This window comes from Cygnus olor, chromosome 2, assembly GCF_009769625.2.
Source record: "Cygnus olor isolate bCygOlo1 chromosome 2, bCygOlo1.pri.v2, whole genome shotgun sequence".
Lineage (NCBI taxonomy): Eukaryota > Metazoa > Chordata > Aves > Anseriformes > Anatidae > Cygnus > Cygnus olor.
The window spans coordinates 105,815,012-105,825,845 of record NC_049170.1 but is presented as its reverse complement, the minus strand read 5'-3'; the positions used below and the strand labels follow the sequence as shown (position 1 = coordinate 105,825,845).

Below are 10,834 nucleotides of genomic sequence, written 5' to 3'. Positions count from 1 at the left end.
TGCCCTGTGGCCGTGACATGTTACAAATGATACCATTTGTTCTGCACTAGGTCCATGCATACCGCAACCCACGCCTTTGAACCCAGAATATAGCCAGTCATAATGAATGTAATGCTCAGGAAGCACATGTTATAAACACAAAAATGCCACACTTAGGAGGCTGGAAGTTTTCTACCATCAAAACCTAGAGTTGCCTACTCCTTCCCAGACATTGCAAGTATGTTTTCATTTCCTGCTTTTATTGCCTTAACATAAATTGTAATTTGCTTTCTGGTAAAGAGAGATTTTCTTGGTAGTGGACAGATACTGCTGTTGCTTTCTATCCAGAAAGCCAAGTTCTTCATGCTCCTTGGCTGCAGATCCTTCCTTAAGAGGAGATATGAGACCAAGAACAGTCTCACTGTTTCCCTCATTTGCCATCTTTTCTCACATATAACTTTACAGTACCCCACAAAACCATTTAAAAAGAAAATTATCCCTCAGTATACAGCATCTAAGCCTCTGAATGCAGATGTCTGCAAGGTAAGTAAAAAAAAAAAAAAAAAAAAGACTCGATTAATGTGTGAGGGCACATTAGCCATGATTTTACATTGTTTTATCATCTCTGCCAGTCTCCTGGTTCATCTTGTATCACAGACAGCAATCAAACTTCCCCTTACTTGAACTATTTTACGTCTTCCTAAACTCTGAAGATACGCCATACAGTATGGTTTCTATCAGCCACCTAAAGCTGATCCTGGCATTGTCATGAAGCAGGAGACACTGGAGAGCTGGCCAGTCACAAACTTTTCTCTGTCTTGACATTTCAGCCTGGCAAGAAGTGGGTTTGCATGTGCTGAACACAAGCACTGGTGGAATTACAGTAACAGAGCATGTTAATTTCGGGTTTAGCTCTGCTTTCTTAATATCCCACAGCAGTTGACAATATATGAGGCTAACAAAAAACATGTATCTCTATTGTGCCTCTGGCTGAAACTTCCTCCCCTTCCATTAAATATCAATGTGATTTCTTTTTCTTTAAATGGACCAGTTGTCCACTCAATTTCTGCGATTAAAACAAAAACTTCCATGCTTGCTAATGTTCTCAACAGTGCATGCCTTTTCCTTGACTAACTCTATAGGTATCAACAGATTTACTCCAGTTTTGCAATATGCATGAATCCAAAGAACTCTTTTAAATTGTGTTAACTATCCTATTATTTCCTATTTAATGCCACAACAGTAGCCCAGTTAACACTGCTTTCTGGTTCTAATGGGAGTATTGTTATTTCAGGGAGAAACGTATGTTAAGTTTAGCAGACATATTCAGCTCTAATAAAGTTTTGTCCATAGACCAGAAAGAGTTTGAAAAAAGAAAAAAAGTCAGTATTGTTATCCCAATTATTGAAGTCAGGAAGCTAATACATCTGGAAATAAAGGGACTTTTCCAGCGTCACAGAGCTGGCAGCAAAGCCACCTGATCTGAGTCACAGTCAAGTGCTCTGCTCATTCAGCCTTCTGGCCTCCCCAGAAGGGTTCCCCAGATTCTGTAGAGGATTTCCCAGACAGAAATATTAGCACTGTACAAATGACCTGCATACCAGTGCATGTACAGTCTGACCACATCGTGCTTGTGACAAACATGCTTGTAATATTTACCAGCTTAAGCACAGTGGATGTGGCAGACTTCCAGTCATTTCACAGATATTGCTACCACTTCTGCTTTCTGCTTCTGCTCAGGCTGCAAGACATCCACCAACCCTTAGTAGGTGCCCAAAGTCCTCTTTTTCCCCTCAGACAAGACTTCTGAGGGGCGTGGGGAAGAGAACAAACTACAGATATTCAGACATGTGGTAGTCTTAAATTCATGGTGTGTGTTTCACTTTAGTTTTATTTCTTCCTTTTGTCGCGAGAGAAAGGCTTTGACCTAAACCCTATAATTATACTTACCAGGTATACTCTGTCTCCAGAAATATTTGACCCAGAGATTTATAAAGTTATGTTAAAAATATATGTAGTGTCCTTCATGTCTCCAGAATATATATGGTTCAAGGCACCATGGAAAAATGCAGTTTCCCTGAATAACCAAGTTTTCGATCACAGCATATTCTCCAAACTTAGAGCTAGAAAAAAATGCCTAACTATTTCCCAAAGGAGTAATACTGGACCATTGTGTGTTGATACATAAAAGTTCTCTGAGAAAGTTTGGCCAAGATACGATACAAGAAATAGATTAGATAATATAGCCAAAATAGTTTATTGCTATCAGTATTTTATAATCTTTTTGTATTATTTGAAGAAAAAGAAAGGATTTCCAGGAGCACACAAGAGGAAAGATCATTCATATTATTTATGACTTCTAGGCTCCTACAACCCTTGAGATGTAAAACAATTCCACCTTTGGGTAAAAGGTTATTTATAAGGGCAGTTTGTTTAAATATATCAATTTTTGAAGGTGTTCAGATGAAGATTTACTGTTGCTTACTTGATGGTTTGAATAATTCATTCTTTTCAAGACAGGCATACACTCATTTCAGAGAGGAAATACCTCCAAAACCACATGTATTGACTTGGGGACCAGCATTCACTAGGCAACATCAGATATGTCATTCACAGTAGGGAATAACAGGAGCTTTAAGGAACATGCTGAAATATTAATAATAAAACATATTCCCCTCTTCTGGTAATAAAACCAAAAAAACTTATTTCTGCAACAATAAAAAATAAATAAATAAATAGACTATTTCACATTAATTAGTGCCAAAAATCAAAATGACATTTTGGCTGCAGGGGTGAGCAAACAGTGCACCAAGAACAACTAGAAATAAAAAAACTGCATCCTGCCCTACCCAGTGAATGGAGCTCTCCTGCACAGGAGCTGGTTAAGAGGCCAAGCAGTGTACCCTGCCCTTGGAGAAATGCAGCCAACTGGTTTGGGGACACAGCCAGATCCACATAACTGCTTGTGGTATTTGGCTGCAAGCTCTGAAGGGCTGCACAATGCTTCATTCTTAATTTTGCAAGTGGAGCACTATATAGCCCTCTTCTGCATTGCTCCCTGAGGTGCCTGCCTGTGACTGCTCATTCTAGGTAGATGTCATTATAGACACTCTAAGGTATTCTTTCTATCAGTTTATTAAAAAAAAAAAAATCAGACTTTTCTGTAGAATGGGTTACTCTCTGATTTATAGTGAAAATGAAATGAAATGAGATTTGTGCACTAAATGAAATGAAGCAAGGAACTTTGGGATACTCATGATAGGTGACGGCACAATGCAAATTCATATTTTACTGAAGTCCAAGGATACAGAAAACATATTTCCTTAAGAGAGGAAATAAACTGCCCTCTGATGTAAAAGGCATCCGAACACCAACAATAAGGGTATTAGATTCACAAGCAGGGTCATATTATATGTGTGAGATGATGAAACAGACACTGAAGACCTGTTTTCTGCTGTGCCAGAGTCCCATTCACTCTGCAGAGGTGGGGTTAGCAGCTGCTGTGCACACTCACATGCAGCAACAATGACACCAAAGAACTTCTGACGTCTTTCAGTATTATCTTAATGGAATCTTTTGCCATAGAGGATGTAGAGCATTCTCTAACAAAAAAATATTTAAATTAATACAATGTAGATATTTATTTTATTACATTTTGGAGGAGACAGGGAAGGAGGGAAATTCTCAGATGTAAATCTCCAATTGGTGCCCTCACCCTTATTTTCATATCTTCACTCTTTTCTCTTTCTGAGCACACAAAATCACTTGAAACCCACCCGTCAGAAACAAATTGATGGCAAGCTTCAGAAACGATATACTTTTCTAAAGCAAAGCAATCTTACTGCTCACAAATTCAGTTACCGTTCTTCAGTGAAACAGCCAGAAGGATCAGCAATGCCAATAAATTGTAGCAGACATGCCATAAAAATCCCTTATGTACTTAACAGCCAATATGCTGTACATATTAAAAGTGACTTTATCAGTGATAAATCCAAGCATCAAAACACAAATATAATATTAGCTATAACAAATGGAGGTATTACTGTGAAAGCAGTTATGACATCACAGTGACTATGTGTTAATCACTGAAGAGTATTCAGCTCAATAGTAATATTTTTTGGCCACACCCTAAGCAACTGAATACCTCCAAAAGTAGGCTTTGTAACCCGTAGAATGTCTGAAACTCATGGGAGAAGCAGAGAAACTCTGGTCTAGTAAGCTTTTAATCGTGGGAACAGTCTCATATGTTTTTATGGCAATATTTGTACAAGTAATATTATAGCTTATTAATATTTGCAAGGTAAAGATTAAAAGCACTTCTGCTGTGGTGGCAGTTAATTAGTGTGAACTGTATGAAGCCAAGCAGAAACGAGTATCTATACGATACTAACAAAAAGTAGTACCCTGATTGATGTACATTGGCAGGGCTGATAACAAGCTCCCACAGGCAGGTGAACACAAGACCAAAGTACTCCTTCTAGTCAGGATTAGAAGAGCATTGAAAAAGTTTAAACCTTTATTTAAAAGACACAAAGTACTTTAAATGTCACAGAAATCTAGAGAATTTATTAATGAACCGTATTAATACACACATTCACTTGTCTCAATCCAAACTATTGATCTTTGTTTGTTGGCCACTTCTTTTGAATAAAAAGATCCATCTTCCTCTAAGAATATGTCCTCAGTCATCTTTACTCCTTTGTTCACATTATATTTTAATTATTATTTTTTTCAGTGTCCATAAACAAACCAAGAACATAGACTTATTGTGGTGCATACCACACAGACATATGCTAACATAAAGTATTGCCCTTACACTACTCAGCTCATGCAAAAAATAAGAAATTAGATACATATGTCCATTACACAAATGCCCTTATGCACCAACATAGATACAGTCATAAGAAGAGGGACATATTTTACAAAGCAACTGGGAGGGAACATGCCAAGTTAATATCTCAGAACATATGTGAGCTGATGTAGTTTCAAAATAGCTGTGATATTTTCCATTGTATTTGTCAAAAAAATGTTCTTATGATTGTACCTAGGGCTTGAATACAAATAAGTAGATCAGCTTTCACACACTGCCAGATAACTTCGAGATCAGTTCAGCTCTTGCCATAAAAGCAGCAAAAGCTGTTCCAATATCAATAATATTTTCCTGTTTTAATAATCATTATATTTGCTCATACATGCTTTGATTTTACCTTTCATGAATCTGGTACAATAAGCTGTACATTTATATGAAAATGAATAGCCAAGGGAAAAGGTTATTTCCTTTGGCTCAGGCCTCCCTCTTGCTGGGCTGGGCAGAACTATTCTTGACCCAGTTTTATAGGTTTCACAGTTGGCTGACCCATTCATTGTCAACTGATACAGATGTTAGCTCAAAATTGTCCTAGCAACCATGCAAGCACACAAGATCTGAAGGAACTCCAGCATTGAAGCATTTAATTTGAGATCTCCCATTCAGTGTGAGTTAGGCAAGTGCAGCTGAGAACATTAGCTGGTATGGAGTAAGTAACAAGTTGCTTTTGCAAAAAGGTCACTAGCTCAGTGGGCTAAAACATGGTTCACAGCATGCTGCAAATGACAGCCTAATTAATAAACTGTCTAAAGAGCATGTGTCCAATCCAGACATCGTGCATTGTCTCCTCACAACTGAAGAAAGCAGAACATATGAGACCATCTTGAAGTGTGAGCACATGGAGACAAGGTGCTCTCCTTCCACTAGCAAATTATAGGGTTTGTGCAGGTTCTCAAAAGTTGAAAGTCTCCAAGAACAGCCATGGTAAATGTGATACCTCCCAAGAATCCACAGATTCAGCGTGCTGCTTACTTGATCCTCACTTCCCTGCTTTTTAACTTCAGGTAACAACAGGAGCCAATGACGTCACGCTTCATGAAGTGCATCAAACCCAGGTTTAAGAGGAAGTATTGCTGTAAATCATTTTGGGTCTGAAAGGAAACATGCAATAATGTGGTAAGTAAAGTTCAGTAATACAGTAAAATCCCTGCGCACAGACCCCAAAGTGGCTTAGAATTACCATGCCAGTTTTAATCTGAAAATCAAGGTACAGTAAGAAAATGGAAGTTTCAACTTATTTAAATGTGTTTGCCAAGTAGAAAAAATGTCAGAAAAAGAGATTTAAGGAATAATAGCTTGTGCTGGAAAAACTCTCTTAGCTTCATTACTTGGTCAAGAGTTTATAGGTGTTATTCTGGTAATTCTTGTAAAAGCTTCTTAATCATATTGTATTACCTGAGCTACTTTTATTACTCAACTTTTATTAATTCTTTAATTGATTACATGTATTTTTTTGTCCTGTTTCCTATTTTATATGTTCTTGACTATCATCCTGCTCTTCCATCAGAGCAGTTTAGATAGAGCCAAAGTTCAATTTGTGACTTGTTTATTTTTCATTAAAAAAAAAAAGGCAATTTTACCAAAGCCAGCAACAATGTTACAGAGACCATTGAGTGCATTGGCAAATCAGACAATCAGACAAAAGCATTGTTGTCAAGCCTTAACTCTTGCCAAATATTGGGAGTGCAGTTAATTGCTTTGTTATTTATATGCTTTACTTACTAATATGTTGTACATTGCTATCCCCCCTAAAGGAGCAAGCAAATACAATCAATTCTAACATAAATAAATCGGGTGAACAGAGGTAAGTAGTGCCCCAGGGTTGTATGTGCAAGAAGCAAGCATACCTATCACAGCTTCTTCCAAAAACTCCAAGTAGCATTGGCAGAGCTGAATTTTGCCACACAAGAGAGGACAAACTATCTATCCCCATTCAAAGGCAAGGGTAAAATGGGTAACTGCTGTTCATGGCTCAGTCTAGTTACTACTTTCAGCTGTCAGGTTTTTGTTTGGTTGGTTGGTTTTGTTTGATTGGTTGTTTTTGTGTGTGCGCATAGCTGAGAGTTGGCTTTGTATTCTGCTTTCCAACAGTCTAGGTAAAATTTGAACTTACGTTGAAGTCACAAAAGGAGATTTTACCAGTATTTCATGAACTGAACTCAGAGAGCTGATTATCTTAACAGACCAGCAAAAAAACATGGAGTAAACAAGAAGTTGAGGAGGCTGTTTTAAGTGTTCATTTGCATACTTGGAGATACAGCAGAGATGAGTTGGTCTGGGGACCAAATTGCCCTCACAGATGTCTCCCCAATATCAGATACAAAATTTGGCCTTTGAGCTGCCACCTGTAACACATTATTCAGCTTCTCAAGTGGCAACCTAATCTCAATCCTATCTACAAAACACAACAAAAGAAAGTAAGAAGGAGGAGTTCAAACAAACTTATGTGCCACTATAGTAATAAGAAAACTTCTCCATCAACCTTATTTGCCCTGCAGGCTGTGTTGGTGCATTCCAGGCTGGGGTAGAGCTCACGGAACAAAGATTCAAGCACTACCTGGACAGTTTCCTGCAAACCCTAATTTCTCTTGTTCTTCACAGAAATGGAAATTAAATTAAATATAGGTTAAAAAAAAATGTATTTCTTGTATTTGTTTACAATTTTAAAGTGTGAATTGAAAAAGTGATTTAATACATTTTTGCTGTGTGATAGCTAAACACATCTGGCAATCCACCTAGCATTCTATGGACAAATTATAGTTTTTCCTTAGTTTAAGTATGTGTGACACTATATACAGTTTGGTACTCATAGATTTGGAGGAAAACTCATATACAAAAATCCTTATAAAACCGACTACTCTGAAAAGTTGTATTTACCTTTACCATGGTATTCCTGTTATTCCCTATATTTGGAAGGAGAAATTCCAAACCTAGCACAGGAAATCTAACTATGACAGGTCTTAGAGAGTCCAATTTTAAATGGCATTCACAGCACTCATTATATCTTTTTTAAAGTCTGTTGCTGCGCTCTATAAGACCTGCCAATTTCATTATTTATCTTGCAGGATTGCCTACCCATGTCAGACATCAAGCAAGGCGCTACTGTGTCGGACACTGCTCCAACACAGAGCAAATAGATGGTTCCTATCCTCAGTCTTACTATTCAAGTAGCTGGAATGAGAATAATACAGATTGCTATAACAAGCAGTGTCGGATGTATATGGGTCATCTGTCCACCGAAGCCAATGAGATTATATATTGAAACCCATAATAAGAAAATTCTGTCGCTGCTTACATATAGAGCTTCTGAGTCAGTAATTTGCCATCTAACCAGCAAAGCTTGTGGTTAACAGTTTCCAGTTTGTGACTGACAAATTGGATCCTTTCACTCCACATCTGTTGAGTTAAATGCTCTGGAAAGGATATCAGTTTCACCTGTGGGGACCACTTGTTTATTGGCAATGGTGTGCTTGGCTAGTACGTAATATATGAAACAAAATATTGTCCTTGCATTGAGGAGGCTGGAATCAAAACAGACAGATCCAAAAAGATGGTATCCAGTGGAAAGTCCAGGGATTATTTGTTTAAATTGTTACATTCTTGAAATCAAAGTTGCATTTCACCGTGGATGATGACTACTACACAGTAACTGATGACGCAATTTTGCTAAAACTTTAATAAATGTTGAATGTGGTAGAGTAAATGTGTGTTTATAACATAAAATTAAACTATTTTCTAGATTATAAAGGTTTGCATAATGCACTTTAAGATTAAACACATGCTGGTATTCCAAATGATTCTTAAGCGGGCCTCCACCCTTTAAGTCCATGCACGGTGACACACTTTAAAGCAGACGTTCTGTATTCCTATAGTCTTAACATGTCTATTTTTGTTGTGGTTTAACCCTGGTAGCAGCTAAGCCCCACACAGCAGTTTGCTCTTCCCACCCATTGAAATGGGTAAGAGAATCAGAAGGGTAAAAGAGAAAACTCGCCTTATAAAAAAAAATAGAGAGAAACCTTTTGCTTGGGCAGATAACAACAGAACAAGGGGGAAAGGTTTTAAACTGAAAGAGGGGAGATTTAGGTTAGGTGTTAGGAGGAAATTCTTCACTCAGAGGGTGGTGAGGCACTGGAACAGGTTGCCCAGAGAAGTTCTGGATGCCCCATCCCTGGAGGTGTTCAAGACCAGGTTTGACAAGGCCCTTGGACACCTGATCTAGTGGGTGGCACACCTGCGCACGGCAGGGGGTTGGAACTAGGCGATCTTTATGGTCCCGTCCAATTCAAGCCATTCTATGATACTGTGATTCTATCACTAGTGGACTAGAACAGTGAGAAATTAAAAAAAAAATAAAAAAATCCACCCTCTTCTACCTCCTCCCCCTGAGCAGCACAGGGGAATGGGGGCTGCGGTCAGTCCCTAACACTTCGTCTCTGCCACTCCTTCACAGTGGCTCTCTGCCCCTGCTCCACGTGGGGTCCCTCCCACGGGATGCCGTCCTTCCCGAACCGAGCCTGTGGGGGCTGCCCACAGGCAGCAGCTCTTCAACAACTGCTCCCACATGGCTCCGTACCACGGGGTCCATCCATCCCCCAGGAGCAAACTGCTCCAGCACGGGTCCCCCACGGGTGGGCGGCAGCTCCCCCCACACCCCCTGCTCCTGGGTGGGCTCCTCTCCACAGGCTGCAGCTCCGGCCCGGGGCCTGCTCCTGCGGGGGCTCTCCATGGGCCGCAGCCTCCTCCAGGCCACATCCACCTGCTCCACCGGGGGCTCCTCCACGGGCTGCAGCGTGGAGATCTGCTCCATGTGGTACCCATGGGCTGCAGGGGGACAGCCTGCTCCACCAGGGGCCTCTCCACAGGCTGCAGGGGAACTGCTGTTGCATGCCTGGAGCACCTCCTGCCCTCCTGCTGCACTGACCTTGGGGTTTGCAAGGCTGCTTCTCACTCCTCACTCTCCCAGCTGCTGTTGCCCAGAAGTTTTTTTTCCCCCCCCTTTCTTCAATCTGCTCTTACAGAAGCACACCCAACATCACTCACTGGCTCGGCTCTGGCCAGCAGCGTGTCCCTTTTGGAGCCGGCTGGAGCTGGCTCTGTTCTGGCATGGGGCAGCTCCTGGGCTCTGGTCACAGAGGCCACCCCTGTAGCCCCCTGCTACCAAAACCTTGCCATGTGAACCCAATACAGTCATACTTGCAAACATTTCTGGAAGAAGTAAGAAAGCTGGTGTTCCTTTTTGCTGGGGTACCACATTTTCATACTTTCAATAAGAGAGCCATTTCAAATTGCAAGCGCTATTAAATTGATCTGTGAACGTTCTGCATTCTTATTATTCCTCACATTTTGTTGCTCTTTGATATTTGAGTATATCAGTAGCGTTCAGGTCTCAATGTATTCTTCTCCCAAGTGTGTAAGAAGTCCATAGCACAAGTAGAAAAAGACCCCCAAAACTTAATATGAACATCCTGAGCCTCCACTGGTATCAGTGACATCTGACAGTGGTTTTCTGTGCAAGATGTTCCTCCCTTTTTGCAAAGTTACCTGTTTTGGGGGGAGATTGTATTCTGTTGTCAGAAATAAATCCTTTTGGCTTTCCACCCCTGCTGAAAATAATAGAGAAGAAACTAGAGATGTAGTTGGGAATTGTGACATTAGTGTATAGCCAGAAATACTGCAGAAACAAACAGTACAGGACCAATTAGCCCTCTGATGTCAACAGTAAATTTATCCCATGCTGAATGTGATTAGAAGGACAACTTGCAGTCGGAGTGAGCAAATTCTTACTGTTCCATTGTGGGATTTAGAAGTATCACATTTTTTTAGATTTTTAATTTCAGTATTGATAACTCCTAATTAAAAATAAGCACAGTGATACCCTTCGAGGAAGTTTGCATGTGGCTGCAAAACACATATGAGTACAAGCCTGAAGAAACTTGTTTTATCTAAGGTCTAAGTGAACAACAAGCAACACAGTTAGGACAAGCA

The 10,834-nt window shown here is 40.0% G+C and overlaps 1 long non-coding RNA gene across 1 annotated transcript in view; it reads right to left on the bottom strand.

The window, feature by feature from the left end:
- Positions 1–3,914: 3,914 nt before the first annotated feature.
- Positions 3,915–10,834, bottom strand: part of LOC121066467 — a 44,855-nt gene continuing 37,935 nt past the window's right edge. The window contains exons 2-3 of the long non-coding RNA XR_005817789.1: positions 5,856–5,937; positions 3,915–4,198 (exon numbers count right to left, since the gene is read on the bottom strand). This is a non-coding gene — a long non-coding RNA (uncharacterized LOC121066467). The remainder of the gene's footprint in view (positions 4,199–5,855; positions 5,938–10,834) is intronic.